This window comes from Lathyrus oleraceus, chromosome 3, assembly GCF_024323335.1.
Source record: "Lathyrus oleraceus cultivar Zhongwan6 chromosome 3, CAAS_Psat_ZW6_1.0, whole genome shotgun sequence".
Classification (NCBI taxonomy): domain Eukaryota; kingdom Viridiplantae; phylum Streptophyta; class Magnoliopsida; order Fabales; family Fabaceae; genus Lathyrus; species Lathyrus oleraceus.
The window spans coordinates 432,741,771-432,765,059 of NC_066581.1; the positions used below are offsets into that span (position 1 = coordinate 432,741,771).

A 23,289-nucleotide genomic window follows, 5' to 3' on the forward strand; every position below is an offset into this window, starting at 1 on the left:
CGTGTTTTCTGAATTTTGGTTCCTAGCAGTGGGAACCTTCTCCTGGACTGGTTAAGGAATCCATAAAAGATATGCTCGGTGCATTCTCAAAAGCTACTCCACATTCCAATAAATGGGCCAAAGCTTGGCATGAAGGGGCATTGTCCAATACCACAGTGATGTCACACTTTAAGAGGTTTCCTAGACATTGCAGCAGTTTGGTGTTGCTGCTGTCGCCGGATACTTCTGTTCCATCGCAAGTAGAACTGTGATTTGATATAACCATCAATAAAATCAAAAGGCAAAGGGGCATCGTTCAGTTATATAAAAACGAGTTCTGATGACAACAATGAATCCAAGGGTAAAGGCTAATCGGTTGCTAGAGTCAGGGTCCTACAAAAGTTGTAAAAATTACCAAAGCAGGCCAAGTAATGCTGCTCTATCCTCATGAAACTCCCGACTCAAGTTCTTCAGATGATTTCCAGCTTTCTGAATTCAGAACATCATCACATGAAAATTATCCAGAATCCAACTTAAGTAGTTTATCATACATTTCCGTTCCTGAGGAGGATTACCTTGGCAATGTAGGTCCTGAAATACGACTTTCAAGTGGACATCGTTCAGTGGTTGAGGATACATCTTTTTCTGGATCAATGCAACACAACATTGGTGATGATCTCAGGATGAGTCTTTCTTCTGCGGTTGCAAGAAAAATGCCTGGTATACAATCTGAAGTTGCTTGCTTTGAAAAGGACACGTTAGAGAATAGGATGAGCACTCAATCTGCTTTCAATAATATGATTGAATCATTGGATTAAGAAACTGCTGAGCTGACTTCAAATGAGGGTATGAATCCATCTTCCCACAACCGTCGATTTAGCTTCAACTTAAGTCGAATCGGCAGAAGTTTCAGTTTCGAGGAAGGCCCTGCGGTTTCACAATTTTGTTCTAAGTATGTTTCTTCAAAGTCAGAATCTTCTATTCGTTGGGAAAATCCAAGCAAAGGAAAGATGAATAGCCAACTACGATCAACAGGCTGTCATCGGTTTGTCAGCAGCTAGCAGTAGCAAATAAGAGTGTCGATGGTGGTGTAAATGTGGTGCTTGCTGAAAAGGAAAAGGAAGGAACGGAAATGGATTTGGCCAAACTAGAATTGGATTTCATGGGGACGTCTGTAATACATTGGCTGACTTAAAGTAGTTTCAGTTCAATTGTCGCATACAATTACGTCAATATGGCCTCTCCCAGTTGGTTTATTGCTCCAGCAGGATGTTGAAGCAAGCATACTCATCACGGCATCCATGCCGCATACAATCTGCACAAACAATCCACATATGCAAACTTCAGCATACCCTGCATGATTCTCTCCAGTGGGACACCAACAAGTTCAAATAGTGAGAACTTCGGCGCCGGTTAAAACAAAGACAACAATGCATAAACCAGTCCCGATACATTCAACCTGTAACCTGCGAGAAAATCACACGTTACAACATCAATCATCAACATCCACTTAGAAACTAAACAGACATAGCAGGAAGTTCATGGTATGAGATAAGTAGTTACTTATCTGATTGTTTAGCCATTGGCCAAGACAATCCAAATCCTCACACTGTCTATGGATTACCAAACCACCAATTAAACAGAAATGGAAGAAATGGAGGTAATGGTGAGACTCCTCGAGATCTAAAAAGCAGGAATACGTGATGGTTTTAGTGAAACATAAACAAAACCTCAGGTTATTAGTTATGAAGATGACTCGTCTCGAATTTGCATGCAGTTTAAATACAAGCCTCCTTGAAGGATTATTCAACATCCTCGTTCCATCCGGTGCATAAGGATGTGTTTCAATATCAGCATGTTAGGACTAAACTGAACTTAAACCTTCAAACAAAACAATAGGCATGACAGTGCTGAAACTGTTCGGAGAGCTCTTCATCTTGGTGCCAATGTTAAAATGATTACCGGTGATCAACTTGCCATAGGAAAGGAGACTGGGAGGAGACTTGGGATGAGAGCTAATATGTACCCACCTGTTACCGTGCTTGGACAAGACAGAGATGCGAGTATTGCTGCACTTCCAGTTGAGGAGCTGATTGAGAAGGCATATGAATTTGCTGGGGTATTTTTAGAGCATAAATATGAAATTATAAAGAGGTTGCAAGAAAGGAAACACCTTTATGGAATAACGGGGGATGGTGTCAACAATGCTCCATCTTTGAAGAAGACCGATATTGGAATTGTTGTTGCCGAGGCCACAGATGCCGTAAGAGGTGCTTCTGATATTGTCCTTGAAGAACCCGGATTGAGTGTTATCATCAGTGTCGTCTTAACTAGTAGAGCTATTTTCCAAAGAATGAAAAAACTACACGATCTACGCGGTATCTATCATTATCCGTATAGTGTTTGGCTTCATGTTCATTGCACTGATATGGAAATTTGACTTCTCACCTTTCGTGGTCTGGATTATTGCCATTCTTAATGATGGAACGATCATGACAATTTCAAAGGATAAGGTGGTTCCATCTCCTTTACCCGATAGTGTCGCAACCTGAAAAATACAGTGTGCGAAAAAAACAACCGGCGAAAGAAAATGACAGAAGAGTCGCCACCGTGCGTTATTCATCCCAAAGGAGGGAAAGGAAACGCTCGAAGTAAACCTGAAAATAGGAAAGAAAAAGACAAGGTCTCGCAACCAAATCTTGGGTTCGGGAGTCGGTTATGCGAAGGGAAGGTATTAGCACCCCTACGCATCCGTAGTACTCTACGGGATCCACTTTTGTAGTTCTTGTCTAAAGGGTGTGAGTTTATCTTGTGCTGTTTACTAAAAGGTTAAGAGAAATGACTCGCGCGGATGTCGCATCCACTGCATACGTATCTCATCTGAATATGAGAATCAGAGTCTTCGTAGCTCGGCTGACCTATGGGTTGGGGGTAATTGTGCTCGCTAAGACATCGCGTCTTATGCCTACGTATCTCATCTGGAATGAGAATCAGAGCAAGCCGTAGTTCGACTAACTACGGGGTTATGGATTATGTTACGGGGTGAACAACGTTACTACGCAATCTACCGGATGCTCGACCTTTGGAGACTTACTCGCCTGTAGTAGAAGGAGTAAACGTGTTGCTTTGGGTTTTAGGTTTTGTTTGCGTTGTAGGAACGCGCATGCAAAGAGGAAGTCCTAGGCGGAGGAACAGTGCTACCTAAATTGGCATTGCAAACGGGAGACTATGCGAAGCCTCGCATCCTATGGGGAAACAATCACATCACACAAAACATATATCTTGAAATAGAAAAAATGCCACCAAGGGGCTCAAACATTGCCTCCTATCGAGGTCTTCCAGCTAAGAAACAGTAGAAATAAAAGGGAAGAAGTAAAATACCACACGGATCAAGATCCGAAGTTACAGCAATTAAAGGATAAGCGACCCTGAGATTCTCCCAAGCTGATGCCATCAAAGAAAACCAATCAGTACGGGAAATCGGAATAAACCTCCGGAGGGTATCCCTGCGAGAATATGTGAGCCCTCACAAAAACTCAACAAAAGGGGTTAGGCAAGCAGGATGAAATCAAAAGATAACAAGGCCATGGCAACACAAAGAACAGGTTAGAACAAAACGGAATAAAAGCAGATACTGTCACATTCGCGACTGCTTCGCCTAGCGAAAGCCTAGCGAAGCTTCGCTGCGTGCTCGCCTAGAGAAGTAGATAGCGAGCACCTGCGGGATTTGGATTTTCCATTGGTACCTGCACGATGTTAAAGATTCCAGATCCTATGGCATTCACCTCATAAACGAAATTGTTAAACAGTCAAGGCATAAATCACATATTCATACACAAATATAACCCTGTGGGCCAAGCCTGAGGTTACCTCATATATTCAGTATTCAAACCGAGGCATAGAGTAATAGGAACAGAGGCATACCTGATGAGAGACCTGTTAAAATTGGAAGGCAAGGCCGGATTGGCGAAGTAACGTTTAGGGTTTGCGTGAGGCGGAATGAACTTCTCAGGGCTGCCCGAAGGTTGCTGCAGAGTAGTTCCTAGGTTTGAAACTCCACGTGAACTCCACGTCTATTTCTCAGGGAATTTCCAAGTGTCTGAAACCCTACTGAAACTCTTATATTTATAGCTGATTTTCGTGGACTTGTGGGCTTGGAATGAGGGAGACCCAAAATTTGTTATATTTTAATTATTTATTTAATTTTTCTCTTTTTTTTTTTGGAAAAACTGAAGGGTAAATTTTGGGGTATTACAGCTGCCCCTATTCAATCAACTGGAGACCCGGAAAGAAGATAGCGGCGACTTTCGCATTCGAGGTATCAAGGGATTGAATACAATAAAAGCCCAAAAATTTGCACTGAAGTGAAGTGAAGTAACAATGTCTGTCAAAATCGGCAAAGAGATGGTCTTGAAAGAAGAATTCGTCTGGTACGGTGAAAGTCAGTCTGAATATCGAAAAAAGAATGTTAAATTGGATACCAAAATAAATGGTAACACAGAAATAACCATGGCCTGAATGCCGCTCATCAGTCTGAATACTGGAAAGGATTTCGATCTGATCATCGGAAAATGGGCCTGAATGCCACAAGTCGCATCGACCTGAACGTCGGAAACTTCTTCGATCCGAACACCGGAAAGACTTGGCCTGAATGCCACTTCGATCTGAATATCGGAAAAACTGGCCTGAATGCCACTTCGATCTGAATATCGGAACACTGGCCTGAATGCCACTTCGATCTGAATATCGGAACACTGGCCTGAATGCCACTTCGATCTGAATATCGGAAAAACTGGCATGAATGCCACTTCGGTCTGGATACCGGGAAAACTGGCCTGAATGCCACAAGTTGCATCGACCTGAACGTCGGAAACTTCTTCGATCTGAACATCGGAACACTGGCCTGAATGCCACTTCGGTCTGGATACCGGAAAACTGGCCTGAATGCCACTTCGGTCTGGATACCGGAAAATTTCATGCCTGTCAGCATTGGCAGAAATAGGGAATGATAATAGAGGCGGCGCACGGGCCAATGACACTTGTTGGCGATAACAAAGGCAAGTCATGAACCATCTTCAGTCTGAGTACTGGAAACAACTTCTAGCTTATCACTTGGGATACCGAGAATGTTTTATGCTTACATGCGTATGTTTGAATTTTTCAATGGCGTAATGCTCCATGAAAATGGAAATGCTACGCGATTTGGAATGATGCAATGCAATATGATTCTACATGCAGGGATGCGAAATGCTGGGTAGAATGCCAAGCTGAGGCAAGGGATCTGCTGGAGAAATGATCACCATCTTCTGGACTCTGGCCAGGCTGCTGAAGATACACACCACAATGAACTCTGTGGGGAGATGACTAGCCATGCGGTGTTCTGGCCATACCGAGACTCTGATCGGGGAAAGAATGGCATTGGAAGCCTGCTGCTGAGGAAAGCTACAATGGTTCTGGCAACCACGATTTGCGAGAGATGACTCAGCAGGGGGAGCAAACACTGATACGGTACCGAGGTTCTGCTTCAAGGAAAGAAACCATGGATCTGGCACTGGGATTATCGATCTGGCATCGAACTCTAAGGAGCAGCCACTTCTGCTGGAAAGATACAGTCTGGCACTGTCAACTCCGCTGGGGATATATAGTCTGGCACTGTCAACTCTACTGGGGAGTGTATGTCCTGAAACAAACGCTTGGGGAAGTACAGTGGTGAAAACCTGCTGGGGATTGAAGAATCCAACGCTCTAATCAGCTCTGCAGGGATAAGACACCGAATTTGTCTGTTGGCGACTTCACTGGGGAAGATATTCACGATCATCTGCAGGGAATTTTAAGGAAATGCCCCGAGGGTATCTGTTCTGAATAGACGATCCAAAGCACTTAAAATTTACAGTAATTTTAAATGTTTATTAAGCATGTACCTGTAAAGCCCTTATGTGTCATGATGCAATGTTTATCAAAAATTCGGACGTCATTTTTGCAAACAAAACAGTAAAATGAAAATGAAAATAGAGATATACTGAATAACGTGATTTTATTGATTGAACGGCCTCTGAATAGGCATTTACATCAGGAAGCAATCCCTAGAAAGAGGTAATCGCACAAAAGATAAAAACAGAAATTAATCTAATGGCAATGTGAAATGGATTTCTATTGGGTTCCAATTCTGCTATGACTTGCCCGTCTTCAAGATCCTCCAGATAATCAGCCTTCTGAAAGAGTGATTGGACTGTTTCCTATCCTTCAAAAATTTCCAGTCATTGGCACGAGATGAGATTCAGAACTACTCAGAACGCAGTCATTCGCTTAATCCCTAACTTTTGCCTGGATCGCCCTTTTCGGGTTTTCGATCCACCGGGATACCCATTTTTGCCTAAGTTGCCTTTTCAGGTTTTCAACTTACCGGGTGTACGATCTTTTTTTATTTTTGTCCCTAATTTTTGCCCGAACCTTTCCATTTTCTTGGTTCGTCGGGATGCCCATTTTTGCCTGGACTATTCTTTTTACTGTCCAGCGGGTCTATTTTATGCGAAGTATTTTTTAACTGCGTCTGAGTTCACAGGGGAAGCGAAGTCTTCACCCTCCATAGTTGCAAGCATTAAGGCCCCACCATCAAAAACCTTGGTGACAATATACGGTCCATCATAGTTAGGAGTCCACTTGCCCCTGTGATCTGTCTGAGGAGGAAGGATCCTTTTCAACACTAAATCTCCGACTTGGAAACAACGAGGACGCACCTTCTGATCAAAAGCTCTCTTCATCCGACTCTGATACAACTGTCCATGACAAATGGCTGCCATTCGCTTCTCTTCGATAAGACTCAACTCATTGAACCTTGCCCGAATCCATTCAGCTTCATCTAACTTGACATCCAACAGGACTCTTAGAGAAGGAATCTCCACTTCAACAGGTAGGACCGCTTCCATACCATACACAAGGGAGTAAGGGGTTGCCCCTGTCGATGTACGTACTGAAGTGCGGTACCCATGCAAGGCGAAGGGTAGCATCTCATGCCAATCTCTGTACGTAACGACCATCTTCTGCACAATCTTCTTTATGTTCTTATTTGCCGCCTCAACAGCGCCGTTCATCTTAGGACGATAGGGGGAAGAATTGTGATGCTGAATGTTGAAGTTCTGACACATCTCCTTCATCATTTTGTTGTTGAGATTAGAACCATTATCAGTAATGATTCTTTCGGGAATCCCATAGCGACAAATAATTTCTTTCTTGATGAAACGGGCAACCACATGTCTGGTGACATTCGCAAATGACGCTGCTTCGACCCATTTGGTGAAATAGTCGATGGCAACAAGGATGAAGCGATGCCCATTGGAAGCAGTCGGCTCAATCTTTCCAATCATGTCAATACCCCACATGGCAAACGGCCACGGCGAAGACATCACATTCAGAGGATTCGGCGGTACATGCACCTTATCAGCATAAATCTGGCATTTATGACACTTCCAAGCATACTTGAAACAATCTGATTCCATGGTCATCCAATAATAACCCGCTCTCAACAATTTCTTAGCCATTGCATGTCCACCGGCATGAGTACCGAAGGAACCTTCATGAACTTCCTGCATTAACATGTCCGCCTCGTGTCTGTCCACACATCTGAGCAAAATCATGTCGAAGTTCCTCTTATACAACACATCGTCTTTGTTCAAGAAGAAACTGCCTGCCAATCTTCTCAAAGTCTTTCTGTCATTGTTGGATGCCCCTGCAGGGTACTCTTGATTCTTCAGAAAGCACTTGATATCGTGATACCAGGGCTTGTCATCGACTACCAGTTCAGCAGCAAACACATGCGCGGCCCTGTCAAGGCGCATCACATCGATCCTGGGAGCATGGTTCCAACGAATTACCTTGATCATGGAGGATAGAGTAGCAAGCGCGTCTGCCATCTGGTTCTCATCACGAGGTATATGATACAATTTTACCGTTGTGAAGAAAGTCAACAGTCTTCTCGTGTAATCTCTGTAGGGGACCAGAGTGGGCTGGAGAGTATTCCAATCACCATTCACTTGATTAATCACCAGAGCTGAATCTCCGAAGATGTCCAGAGTCTTGATTCTCAGATCAATGGCTTGCTCAATGCCCAAGATACAGGCCTCGTACTCAGCTTCATTATTTGTGCACTCAAAAGTCAAACGAGCGGTGAAAGGTATGTGGGCACCTTTCGGAGTTGTAATGACAGCACCAATTCCACTTCCTCTAGCATTGACAGCCCCATCAAACAACAAAGTCCACTTTTCGTTCGGATCAGGTCCCTCCCCAACAACTGGCTCTTCACAGTCTTTCATCTTGAGAAACATGATGTCTTCATCAGGGAATTCAAACTTCATCGGCTCATAATCATCAATCGGCTGCTCGGCAAGGTAGTCTGACAGAATACTACCTTTGATGGCCTTTTGCGACGTGTATTGAATATCATACTCTGTTAAAATCATTTGCCAACGAGCGACCCTTCCGGTGAGAGCTGGCTTCTCGAATATGTATTTCACTGGATCCATCTTAGAAATCAACAAGGTAGTATGGTTCAACATATACTGCCTCAGTCGGCGAGCAGCCCAGGCCAAAGCACAGCAAGTTTTCTCAAGCTGCGAATATTTGATTTCACAGTCGGTAAACTTTTTGCTAAGGTAGTATATGGCATGCTCTTTTCGACCAGACTCGTCATGCTGTCCCAATACACACCCCATCGAGTTCTCAGTCACTGATAGGTACATTATCAGAGGTCTCCCAGGAACTGGAGGTATAAGGATCGGAGGTTTCTGTAGATACTCTTTTATCTTCTCGAAAGCCCTTTGACAATCTTCATTCCACCTGATAGCCTGATCTTTCCTCAGCAATTTGAAAATTGGCTCACACGTGGTTGTTAGGTGAGAGATGAACCTTGCAATGTAATTCAACCTCCCTAAGAAACTACGGACTTGCTTTTCTGTTCTTGGCTCAGGCATTTCCTGTATTGCTTTCACTTTGTCAGGATCCACCTCAATCCCTTTTCCGCTAACAATAAAACCCAGCAATTTTCCCGATCTCACCCCGAAAGTGCACTTGTTCGGATTAAGCCTCAGCTTGAATTTCCTCAAACGCTCAAATAATTTCTGCAAATTCACCAAATGTTCTTCTTCTGTCTGAGATTTGGCAATCATATCGTCCACATAAACCTCGATTTCATGATGAATCATATCATGGAACAGAGTTACCATAGCTCGTTGATATGTTGCTCCGGCATTTTTCAGACCAAACGGCATCACCTTGTAGCAGAAGGTGCCCCACGGGGTTATGAAAGTTGTCTTTTCCATGTCTTCTGGTGCCATCTTGATTTGGTTATAGCCAGAAAAGCCGTCCATGAAGGAGAATACCGAGAACTGAGCTGTATTATCCACCAAAACGTCGATGTGAGGTAATGGGAAATCATCTTTAGGGCTAGCTCTGTTCAGATCCCGATAGTCGACACACATCCGTACCTTTCCATCCTTCTTAGGTACTGGGACGATGTTTGCAACCCATGGCGGATAATTGGTGACTGCTAGAAACCCTGCATCCAACTGCTTTTGCACTTCTTCCTTTATCTTGACAGCCATCTCTGGTCTTGTTCTTCTGAGCTTCTGCTTGACCGGAGGACAACCTTCTTTGAGAGGCAAGCGGTGTACCACGATGTCTGTGTCCAGCCCAGGCATGTCCTGATAAGACCAGGCGAAGATGTCAATGTATTCTTGCAGCAATTTAATCAGCCCTTTCTTCACATTATCTTCCAAAGCAGCCCCTATTTTGATTTCTCTCTTGGCGTCTTCGGTGCCGAGATTAATCACTTCAACAAACTCTTGATGCGGTTGAATAACCCTTTCCTCTTGTTTCAACAACCTGGCAAGTTCTTCAGGGAGTTCACAATCTTCATCATCCTCTTCTTCAGCTTGAAAGATTGGATTTTCAAAGTCGAAGCGAGCCATAGCAGAACCGTTATCAATAGGATCCGGTGATGTGCATCTGCATGAGTGATGGTATGTGCTTATGAGTGTGAAAAAAAATGTGGAAACTAAACAAAACATTGCCATTTTTTTTTATTATTTTCTTTATTATATATTTTTTTTGAAAAACTGCAAAAAATAGAAAGACAAGGAACGAAATATTTGAATGCGAAAAGACGTCTTTTATTTATGATAAAAAAATGCAAGTGTCACATAGACGGGCCCTACAATGAGTCGTTACGCCCTGGGTGGAACGTAAGACTTGGATATGCATGAATAAACAAAGAAAATTACTCTTCAAGAAGAGTGACTTGAACAATCTCTTCAGAAGACCAATTGTTGATGACTTCACCCGGGATCCTCGGACGCACCCAGTTGTCGATGTCGCAGTCACTATCCCCATCTTCTTCGTTGACTGCAGAGACTTGACCATACTGAATGATGCCAGCACTGGAGAAAGTGATCGGCCCCTGAAGTGTTGAAGTTGTAGAAGTCAGAGCTGGCTGGTATCCAATCCCGAACTTATCTTCCTTAACTGGTAATTCCAACAGACGTCCCCAACCGGGAGCAACACCTGAATCCACCACGGCCTGTGCCTGCTTAAAGGATGAGATAGAGGCACCCGCTTTAACCTCTTCCACCGGAGCTGCATCCTTGATTTGAACTGACTCAAAAGCCTGACATAGAGTCTCATGAATTTCACCTCCTACTTCTACATACTTGAATGTAGACAGGTTACTGACCAGGATGTCCTCCTCACCACAGACGGTGATAATTCGTCCGTTGACCGGAAACTTAACCTTCTGATGTAGAGTTGAAGAGACTGCCCCAGCATTATGGATCCAAGGCCGACCCAGCAGGCAACTGTAGGAAGGACTGATATCCATCACGTAGAAGACAGTGTTGAAGGTTTGTGATCCAATCAGAATTGGCAATTCCACCTCTCCAAACACCGATCTCTTAGAACCATCGAAGGCTCTCACCATAAGATCTGAAGGTTTCAAGACCAAACCCTCTACTTCTAACCTCGACAGGGCCCTCTTGGGTAGCACATTGAGAGAGGAACCTGTATCCACCAGAACATGAGATAACATGGTGTCTCTGCATTCCAATGAGATGTGCAGAGCCTTGTTATGATTGCGTCCAGCTGGTGTTAAGTCAGCATCAGTAAAACCTAACTCGTTGCTTGTATGCACATTGGCGACGATCCCTTCTAGTTGGTTCACTGAGATCTCCTGAGGTACATATGCAGCATTAAGAACCTTCAGAAGTGCCTCCCTGTGTGCCTCCGAACACAATAGGAGTGAGAGAATGGATATCTTGGACGGAGTCTGAATCAACTGATCGACTACCTTGTAATCGCTTTTCTTTATGATTCTTAGAAACTCGTCCACGTCCTTTGCAAAAGTGGGCTCAGAACCATCTTGGGGTGCAGAGGTACCCTCATTCACGACTTGCTTGCCTTTGGTTTTCGCCACAGCATCAGCATTATCAGCTTGGGTAACCGGTGGTGAGAGCAATCTACCACTCCTGGTGAATCGCCAGATTCCACCAACATTATCTACTGCGGGACCTTCAAGTTCAGGCTTCTGACCCTCTTCTACTTTTAGTGGCCGTTCCACCTTATGATCGTGCGTATACACGCTCCCCCCATAATGCCACGGAATGGCCCTTTCACTGGTGAAGGGTAAAGGACCAGGGGTTGTGATGGTCATAGTAGGTCGTCGCACTGGTGGCGCGGGTTGCGCTTCTGGCACACTGATCTGATTAGTTGGATAGAAAATAGTTATAGTTGCAATGTCACAGTCGTACTCAGAAACCTCATTTGTTGGAGCATGAACATCCGAAACATCGGAATCAAGTTCAAATACAAAAGAGTCAACCGTATTGGAAAGAGTAAATACATCATCATGGACTGCAGAATCAGCAGGAACAACATCTAGGAACTCTTCAGTAGCACCTTCAAACCCTTCTTCCTCAACCCCTTCCATAAACTCTCGGACAGACAAATCTTCAACCTGGAGGATACCCTTGTCGAGCAAGGCCTGGATACCTTGCTGTAGTTTCAAACAACCCTTCTCCTGTGCAGCACAATCCAAACAAACTTTCCCACAACCGGGGAAAACATCGGCCTTCAGCAAGCATCCTTTGATATCCGACACCGGAGTCTTCAACTTCAACACATCCTTAATGAACTTGGCTTCTCCCTCAACCATGTTAACATTCGCACCACCATGCTGGGGCATGGGATTGTTAACGACATTCGGAGCCGGTGCAAGGTCGATGGCCTTTGAATCTATGAGGTCTTGAACTACGTGCTTAAAAGCTTTGCAGTTCTCAATGTTGTGGCCAGGTGCCCCAGAGTGGAAACTACACCTAGCGTTGGCGTCGTAACCCACCGGAAGTCTACCAACAGGAGGAGCCAGAGTGCGTAATTGCACAAGCTGTAGTTGTTGAAGACTAGAAAGCAACTGGGCGTACGACATTGGAATGGTGTCGAAACGCCGATCCATCATCCTTTGTCTCTGTTGATAAGCGGGTCTGTTACCCGGTTGTTGCTGCTGTTGATACTGAGCTGGTTGACGCTGCGGTGGTTGTTGTTGTAGTGGTGCTGCAGCTGGAATGGTCACCGCCGCAACATACGGTTGTTGATGATAATTCTGAAAATTATTCCTTCTAACACCTCTGTTCTGATAGGAAGCCAAAGAATTCACTCCCCCCTCTCTTTGCTTATGCCCTCCAACGAACGACTTTTTTACCCCTGACGAAGATCCTCCTCCACTTTGGATCTTGCAGGTCTTCAGGTAATTCTCCACCCTCTCTCCGGTAGAGACCACATCAGCAAAGTTGGAAGCATTGCACCCCACCAGACGCTCCAGATAAGGTCCAGGCAACGTATTCATGAACATGTTGGCCATTTCTTTCTCCAACATAGGGGGCTGAACACGGGAAGCTGTCTCCCTCCAGCGTTGAGCGTATTCCCTGAAGCACTCATTGCTTTTAAGAGACAGATTCTGAAGTTGAGTTCTGTCCGGAGCCATGTCTGCATTATACTGATACTGCTTCACGAAGGCCTCCGCCAAATCCCTCCAGCAACGGATGTGGGCTCTGTCCAGTCTCATATACCATTCCAAGGATGCCCCAGCTAGGCCGTCCTGGAAGAAGTACATAAGTAGCTTCTCGTCATCAGAGTATGCAACCATTTTACGGAAATAGGCTTGCACGTGAGTCTTGGGGCAAGAGTTGCCCTTGTACTTGTCAAAGACCGGGACTTTGAATTTCGGTGGCACTCTCACACCTGGGACCAGCCCTAAGTCAGCAACGTCTACTCCCAAAGGATTCTGTCCTTCCACTGCCTTCAACCTCTCTTCCAATCTCCTGAACATGGGGTCTACGCCATGACCCATGCCAAAGTCTTCCTGAAGTGGGGGAAACTGATCGTCCTGATCATCATGAACGGTATGTTGACCGGGGTTGGCATGCGGGATCGGGATAGTCCCCGGTCCACTGGGTCCGTTAACCTCTCCAGCTGGAGGTTCAGTCACTGTCTCTGGTTGAGCAGGGGGATTCCCCTGTATTATCTGCCTGAGCTCTTGTTGTCCCTGAGCCACCCCTTCAACCACATCCATGAATTGGGTCATGCGGGCCCTCATCTCAGCGAGCTCTGCTTGTACACCTTCCATTGCTCTCTGTTGATTCCTCCGGGTACCGTATCGGTGAATGCCTGAGTCAGCTATCCTGCTAATGGAACACCAAACAATATGAGAACACCGCAGCGGTACCTGTTATGCAAGATATGACAATGAATATGTAAATGCAATGACATGTTTATCAATTCCAAAAGGTATTCTACCCCCTTGATTCCAGTCTCACATCAGGTGGGTAGTGCAAGAAGGCCGAGTCATGGATAAACTTCTGAGATCAAGATGTAATAAAGGGAAACCATCATACAAATGAGTTCAAGGAAAGGGCCTTAGCCAAAAATACATCAAAGGAGGATCTCCACAACAAGCCTGTGGATCATCACTACATAACACCAAAGCAGTAAGTAAAGAGAGGAACAAACAAATCAGAAGTCAGCCTCCTGTATACAACCCATAAGGACCGTTCCTCACTTCATCCAGTAACGCCACCGTGTCAGGATGATCTGGAGATTCTGTCAAACGCCGGATAAGCAGATTCCTCTTGCGAATGTTCCTATCCAGTTCGTTGATGTGTTCTTTGTAGTAATTCCCATCATCTTCTCCAAATACCTCTTCAAGTCTGGATTTCTTCAAACTTGCCAGCGTCTTGAGTTCTTCGATATATCCTTGAGCCTCATTGAGTTGATCTGTGATATAACCATTAGTTGATCGGGTACACAGCAGCTCATGGTTCTTCCCCTTCAGCAAAGTCTTCAATTTCTCTATCTGACCAGTCAGTTCAGCCACCGTCTCTTCCTCCTTTGTCTTCCGAGAAGTTGAAAATGCATCCCATCGCTCTTGCCACCCAGCTAATTTACCACGAGCATCCATTAACTGCTGCTTGACTCGCCTCAACTCAGAACTGGATGATCTCAAGGCTTCGTCTGTCTTCCTGAAGAAATTCACCTCCACAGCAAATTTCCTTTCAGCTTCCTCTTGCAATTTGACGGCTTCCTCCTTCTGATATTCTGACTCATGGAATCGATGCATACAGTCTTGCAATTTCTCCCTTAACTCCGAGTTCTCGATTTGAAGTCCTTCCGTGGTGTTCTTCAACTTGTCGTACTCCTCTCGGCTCACCGTTGCTGACTGCTCAAGAGTAGGTGGATACAAAGGTTCTTCAATAGGAAACGGTAGACCAAACTCTTCGATTCTTCCTTGAAGCCATTCTCCATACTGAGGGTAAGCTCTACAATCTCCTTTCCCAAGAAAAATTCTTCCTTTCTTGATCACCTTGAGCCAGGCCTCAGCTGCCTTACGGGATACCGTCAAATCAGGCGAAGAATGGAAAAACAGAGACTCTTCCACATCCTTTTCCACCGGCGGAGTTCTTAAGGCATATCCAAACTGTCTAACTGCAAGAGAAGGATTATAGTTGATTCCTCCTTTTCTTCCTACCAACGGAACATTCGGGAAGTTCCCACAACTGTGAATAATATCTGCCCGAAGCAAACTCCGGTCAGACCACCAAGAAATATCTTCAGCTCTCAACCCCATCAATCTCTTTGACCAACTCAACGAGTCCTTGACATCAATGAATGCTCCTGACTTGGGTAGGTGAGAACTGAACCACTTATAGAACAAAGGCGCACAACAATTCAACAATCCTCCTTTTCTATTCTTATTCCTGTGGTGCACTGAATGAAAGAAATCTCCCAGCAAGGTCGGCACTGGATTTCCCAACACGAAGAGGCGTACGGCATCTACGTCTATAAATTTGGCGACATTAGGGAACAAGACAATCCCATACACACAAAGAGCCAACACAGCATTGAAACCCTTCTGGTCACCATCTTCAAGCTTCTTCTTTGCTTCTCCCAATAAGAAACTCAGATGAAAACCGTTAACTTCTCCCTTCTGACACATATTAGCCTTCAAAACTGATTCCCTCAAATATGTGGTTGAAGCAACCATGCTGAGATCGGGCAGACACTCCGAGCTGTAGAATAGCAACCGTGACTTGATGGGAATTCTGAGAAAACTGGCAATCTCCTCCAAAGTAGGGACCAAAACATAATCCGGGAATGTGAAGCACCTCAATGGAGGGTCATAGAACTGCAGTAGTGTGAAGAGAGCATCATGTTGATCTTTGGAAAGGACCGCGACGAAACTTAGAATTAAACCGTAATCCTCTCGGAATCCTTCTAGAGAACCAGGATCCATTAACTTCATCAGTTGTTGGATGGGCTCCAAACAGACCACCGGAAACTTGTAGGCGACGAGTCTCTTTCTGCCAATATCCATCTTAAGAGAACCAGGAAAAACCCCGACCGGAATCAAGAAGAAGATGTAAACCCCCTAGAAATGGATAAACATGTGTTAAATGATATGAATGCAAATGATGTGATGATGTGAATGCAATGCAGCGGCGTGTCAATCAGGATTGCTGTATCTGCTTGAACATTTGTCAGGTTGCACTGTCTGAAGAGAAAACCACTGAGGAATATAATACGAGATCAAAGCACTGCTCCAGAAAACCGGGTTGGTTGGAGGTTAAGGTTTCCTGAATTTAGCCCGCCCCTCACTGGTAGGTTCTAAGAACAGAAGTTCGTCAACTTCAGCCCTTCAGTCGCGAATAATACGTTTACCATTGAAGGTTTGGCATTATTACGGAATAAAAGACCTCCACTGACTCCCCTCAACAGGACATCCTAAAGCAAGTTCCCAGTCTCGGGGTCCTCGGATTGATCAGCGATAATGCGCCCACCAGAGCTAACATAATCACGTCTCGGAGGAGAGGCCTCGACTGAGTTCTCGGGAAATGGTCACCAGAGTCGACAATTTCTAGGGGAATATTATGTCGTTACGGAACATCCGTAGGACATAGTATATCCAAGAGAAACCTCGTCTGGGTGTGGTTCTTCACGAACGACTTAACGCAGCAACATGCCACGCAAGCCTCATGAACATCCACTCTAAAACCTGTGTGTACACTCAAGCCTGGGTAATGGGCTTATCTCTCGTAGAACATCCCATCCCAACAAACAAACAAACAGCAGCAGATACAGCAAACATATGTACATGAATGCAATTAGGCAAATAAGTAACTGCACAAAAGAATGAACACTCAATAAACAAGAAAACACACAAGCTAGGAAGGACTCGCTTAGGGAAGATGGACCAGCAAGAGGTCAACTTCTAAAGTCCCCAGCAGAGTCGCCAGCTGTCGCAACCTGAAAAATACAGTGTGCGAAAAAAACAACCGGCGAAAGAAAATGACAGAAGAGTCGCCACCGTGCGTTATTCATCCCAAAGGAGGGAAAGGAAACGCTCGAAGTAAACCTGAAAATAGGAAAGAAAAAGACAAGGTCTCGCAACCAAATCTTGGGTTCGGGAGTCGGTTATGCGAAGGGAAGGTATTAGCACCCCTACGCATCCGTAGTACTCTACGGGATCCACTTTTGTAGTTCTTGTCTAAAGGGTGTGAGTTTATCTTGTGCTGTTTACTAAAAGGTTAAGAGAAATGACTCGCGCGGATGTCGCATCCACTGCATACGTATCTCATCTGAATATGAGAATCAGAGTCTTCGTAGCTCGGCTGACCTATGGGTTGGGGGTAATTGTGCTCGCTAAGACATCGCGTCTTATGCCTACGTATCTCATCTGGAATGAGAATCAGAGCAAGCCGTAGTTCGACTAACTACGGGGTTATGGATTATGTTACGGGGTGAACAACGTTACTACGCAATCTACCGGATGCTCGACCTTTGGAGACTTACTCGCCTGTAGTAGAAGGAGTAAACGTGTTGCTTTGGGTTTTAGGTTTTGTTTGCGTTGTAGGAACGCGCATGCAAAGAGGAAGTCCTAGGCGGAGGAACAGTGCTACCTAAATTGGCATTGCAAACGGGAGACTATGCGAAGCCTCGCATCCTATGGGGAAACAATCACATCACACAAAACATATATCTTGAAATAGAAAAAATGCCACCAAGGGGCTCAAACATTGCCTCCTATCGAGGTCTTCCAGCTAAGAAACAGTAGAAATAAAAGGGAAGAAGTAAAATACCACACGGATCAAGATCCGAAGTTACAGCAATTAAAGGATAAGCGACCCTGAGATTCTCCCAAGCTGATGCCATCAAAGAAAACCAATCAGTACGGGAAATCGGAATAAACCTCCGGAGGGTATCCCTGCGAGAATATGTGAGCCCTCACAAAAACTCAACAAAAGGGGTTAGGCAAGCAGGATGAAAACAAAAGATAACAAGGCCATGGCAACACAAAGAACAGGTTAGAACAAAACGGAATAAAAGCAGATACTGTCACATTCGCGACTGCTTCGCCTAGCGAAAGCCTAGCGAAGCTTCGCTGCGTGCTCGCCTAGCGAAGCGGCTAGCGAGCACCTGCGGGATTTGGATTTTCCATTGGTACCTGCACGATGTTAAAGATTCCAGATCCTATGGCATTCACCTCATAAACGAAATTGTTAAACAGTCAAGGCATAAATCACATATTCATACACAAATATAACCCTGTGGGCCAAGCCTGAGGTTACCTCATATATTCAGTATTCAACCCGAGGCATAGAGTAATAGGAACAGAGGCATACCTGATGAGAGACCTGTTAAAATTGGAAGGCAAGGCCGGATTGGCGAAGTAACGTTTAGGGTTTGCGTGAGGCGGAATGAACTTCTCAGGGCTGCCCGAAGGTTGCTGCAGAGTAGTTCCTAGGTTTGAAACTCCACGTGAACTCCACGTCTATTTCTCAGGGAATTTCCAAGTGTCTGAAACCCTACTGAAACTCTTATATTTATAGCTGATTTTCGTGGACTTGTGGGCTTGGAATGAGGGAGACCCAAAATTTGTTATATTTTAATTATTTATTTAATTTTTCTCTTTTTTTTTTTGGAAAAACTGAAGGGTAAATTTTGGGGTATTACAGATAGCTGGAAATTGAATGAAATATTTGTTACTAGGATTGTTCTTGGAGGTTATTTAGCTCTGATGGCCTTAATATTCTTCTGGGCAATTAAAGAAAATCAATTCTTCCCTGATAAACTTGGAGTTAGGAACCTGAATCATGATGAAATGATGGCTGCTTTGTATCTTCAAGTCATTATAGTTATCCAGGCTTTGGTATTGGTGACCCGTTCTCGTGGTTGGTTGTTTCTTGAATGCCCTGGAGCCCTATTAGTCATTGCTTTCCTCATTGTTCAGCTGATTGCTACATTAATAATAGTATAGGCCAACTGGGGATTTGCAAAGGTACAAGGAATTGGTTGGGGTTGGGCAGGAGTTATCTGGCTCTACAGTATTGTCTTCTACATTCCACTCGACATGATGAAATTTGCCATGCCATACCAACAGCTGCAGTGTAACCATCTTCCAAGGATTGTGTTCCAAATGAGTTAGAATTAACTGAAAGTTTTTTTAAAATAATGTATGATGGCATGTCTGCACCGAATTTAACGTGACAGCGGTAAGCAACCTTATGCAGTAGGGTCGGTAATGCTTCGAACACGTCATCAAAACATCCCAAAGAAATAAACAACGCATGTGCAGACTTAACTTTAGATTGACGATCAACATCTTTAATTAAACCACTGCAGTTTGTGACAGCACTAATGCCCTCCTCTAGAAGCCCTTCAACATTATTAGGATAGACAGTGGAGAAAGTGTTGAGTAAAGATGATTGAGCTTGTTCAGTAGATGCCGCAGCTAGTAAACCTTTCACTTTCTCTACAGTAGTGAACTCTTTAAGGACCGCCTTGTAGCATGGTTCACAAGTTAAACAGCGACCCAATACAATACAAAACCGGAAGTAAACCTGCAACGCGAAAAGCCACATTACAACCAACATGCCGATTAACACCATTTAACAAAAATTACTAACACATTTTTCACTTAACTCGAGTTCCCATTTTTAACATAGCTAAACACTCGAGTTTCCACTAACTGATTTTGTCACTAACTAACTTTTTCCATATAACTCACTAACAAAATTCCATCTAACTGAGGAGCTAACAGAGTTAACGGTTTAACCACTTTCCTCTCCAAATTCACTAATGGTAACTGTTGCCCTAACGGAGCTACCCGAATTGCCCGATTCGGTTAACCATCCCCAACTCTATAAATTCATCTCTCACCCTCATTCATGAGTTTGGTACGTGATTCCTGCAAACTGATCCCCATCCCTCACTATTCGCTCTATTACCGTAACTGTTAGAGCTTCAACATCAGAAGCTCTAATCAGTTGAGTTTTAATCTCCATCACATCACTCCTTCGCTCGAACTCACGGTATAATCCCACAGCTCATGAGAAGTTTGAAGAAGAAGAAAAGTGAGAAAGAAAAGAATTATGAGATGAAGAGGAGAAGGATTTGAGAACTCGGAGTAACGTACCTGGAATTTCGGCGACCTCTGTATCAGTAAGTTCCCTTGTCTTCGCCGTTTTGCCTCATGTTAGCTACCTAGAGGTAGAAGAGGAATAAGGGAGTCAAATCCCTAACATGTGAAGCTTTGACTCGGAGAGAGTGTAATTTAATTTCAAGTCTCAGGTTTACGGTTCTTGGTCTATAGGCTTCGATTCAGGTTGTGTAAGGAGAATTGGACCTCTTCATGGAGATTTTCGAAATCAGAGGAGAAAGATGAAGGGATTAGTCTGTTATTTTTAGGCATCTCTAGTTTCGCCGCTGCCGAAGGCGACCTCCGGCGCGATGGAGAAAACGGAGCTCCGGCGAGTAGAGTTTGAGTTCAAACCTCTGGTTTTTGGATTTACCGCGCGGGTTTAACCTGTTCCCTTACATCTTGCTGACACGTGGCCCCTTTCCATTGTTTTAGTTTTGCTAATCATAATTAATTCGAAAGCTTGGATTTAGAAACAGTAGGTTATTAGGAATTATTAGATTTTGATTAGATGATAATTAACTTTGGGTATAAATTTGATTAATTTTAGAATTTGGATTTAATTGAATTTTAGGTTAATTAGATGAATCCTTTTAGAAATTAGAAATACCATTAGGATTAAATAATATTAGGATTAGAAGTAATTAGATAATCTCTTGGAGAGTAAAATTGTTTAGAATTTAGAATCAATTTCTATTAGAATCTCTAATTAGAATTTTAATTAAATGTTCATAATTGTCAAATGACTGTTTTGCCCTTAATGTAGAAATAGTCCAACTTTTGCATGTTCCCATCGTTTAGGCTTTGAGAAAATATTTCAAATAAACATTAACCCTTTAGGTAGTTGTACATCCACTTTCAACTAATTTTTCCCACCGATTAAGTTGATCAAAGTACGCTTTGATTGACTAAATCCTTTGAGTGTGCTTAATTCCCAAATCTTAGTCAAGTGATCAAAAGACCCTTGATCACTTGATAAAGCAAGTCCTTGTGATCAAGATGTTGGATATTGGATCTCCAAGTTCAATCAAGATTCAAAGATCAAGATCGAGAGTTCGAGCTATACAAATCAGTACAAGACAGGACTACCATTCAAGCACTACAAATGTCAAAATTCAACACTTGTTAATCATGAGCCAAGTTGTGTGCCATGAGTCTTAAGTAACAGAAAAGGAATGGAACTGGAGTATTCCTACCCGCATTCTGAATATCTTTGGGTGCGGGACGAATGACTTGTTTGCTCATCGTATTCACCTTTATTCATAGGCTTTAGCACAACTCGATTCAAGTGGATTAACAAGCCTCTTCATCATTCAAAGACAACCCTTCATCATGGGAAGCTGCGAGGAAATTCAAATTCAACACTCATCGATCACGATGCGAATTGCACGTCATGAGCCTTAAGTAGTAGAGAAGGAATGAGACTGGAGTATTCCTACCCCCATTCTGAATATCTTTGGGTGCAGGACGAATGACCTGTTTGCTCACTGTATTCGCCTATATTCATAGACTTTAGTGAAATTTAAATCGAATAATTGATAAGTCTTTATGCATAGATTAAAGCACAGACATGAAGATCAGACTGAAGATGAGACTTCCAACCGTTCAGGATTTCTCTTTCTATCCTTTTGTTCTCCCAGTAAAACTAAAACCATTTTGTAAATAAACTCAAAAACAATTAACCCTACGATTAGGATTGTACGATACGCGCCTTAAGCAATGGAGAAGGAATGAGACTTGAGTATTCCTACCCCCATTTTGAATATCTTTGGGTGCAGGACGAATGACCTAGTTTCTCATTGTATTCACCTCCATTCATAGACTTTAGTACGATCCGAATCATGACTCTCATTTTGGAATAAAAACAAACTCACCTCATCAAACTCAGTTTTGCCTTTGGGCTTCTTTTTCAGTTTAAAACCTTTTCAGAAAGGACGTGTTACTCCCGTTCTACCGTGAACGACACTTAAGCCTCCATGTGCGAGCAAGACATGTTTAACCGCTAGAGTGTGATCCGATTTCATCCATTCTACCGTAAACAGGCAGACGCTTAAAGCTCCCATGCTCGAGCATACAAGTCAGTCGACAGTAGAACGCGAACGTTAATAATGTCCATTAAAAACAACTAACACATCAGTCCTAGCTCCACGAACTACGGAGCTCTGATTTCCTCATTGCATGAATGAGGATACGTAGGCACGATGACCCAAATCCTTAGCGAGCACAATTATCTATTCCCTTCACCTTTTCCACACTTATCTATTAACCCCTATTTCCACCCTTTCGCGAGTAATCTTCAGATAATAACACCTATTCTTATGAAGAACATTCAAAACGGTTCCCATGGAGTACCATGGATGTTTGGGGTTCTAATACCTTCCCTTTGCATAACCGACTTCCTTACCCATTTCTATTTCCCCCGAGTTTTATCAATGTTTTCCCTTCCCTTAGAGGATAAATGAAGTTCGATGGCGACTCTATTGTACCTTTGAGCGTGCGACGCGCTCGAGTATAATTCGCATAGCTTCAGACACGCATAAGGGAGACATGATTACAGCCCATGATGGAAGTCTAATCCCCAAATCATCACACTGCTTGAGGAGATCTCAAGGGTCTGTCTCTTGATTTCTGCTAGACAGCTGTCTAGAAGATCCAAAGTCAGACGCATGATGCCCCACGTGTTGATCTATCTGATCTTCAGGAATACCAGGGGATTGGATCCTGAGGATTTCTGATTCAGATGACTCCTAACTGGTAGAAGTATCAGAGTCAGATCCAGATACCAAATGTTTATTTCAGAGTGTCATACCCCGATTTTAGATCCATCTACATTCATCCAGTATGCATCATGCATTCATTTTAATATAAACCCTAATTCACGTCTGAGGTCAATCGTTGACTTTCTAGTCAATTAGTTGACCAAAGTCAACCATCCATTCCCAAATCCATATTGTCTCGATTTTGATAAACATTGGTCATTATCTAGGCCTTTTCGATCATGGTGCTTTTAATTACAAAATGGATTCTAATTTAAGTTATTTGACTTTTTAATTTTTAATTTGATTTTAATTTCAAATTAAGTCTAATTTCAAATTTCAATTTAATCTTAATTGTTTTTTTACTAATGATTCAAACTCTAATTGATTTTAATTTTCAAATAAATGTTAGAAATGATATCAAATTAATTTTAACAAATTATAGATTAATTTGATTTCAATTGGTTTTATTGGTTTTTTATTTTAAATTGACATTTAGATGAGTCTTGGATTATTTCTAAAATCCATATCCATTTTTATAACCAA

The 23,289-nt window shown here is 43.3% G+C and overlaps 1 pseudogene; it reads left to right on the plus strand.

The window, feature by feature from the left end:
* Positions 1 to 410: 410 nt before the first annotated feature.
* LOC127131583 (plasma membrane ATPase 4-like) lies at positions 411 to 18,994 on the plus strand (annotated as a pseudogene).
* The last annotated feature ends 4,295 nt before the right edge of the window (positions 18,995 to 23,289 follow it).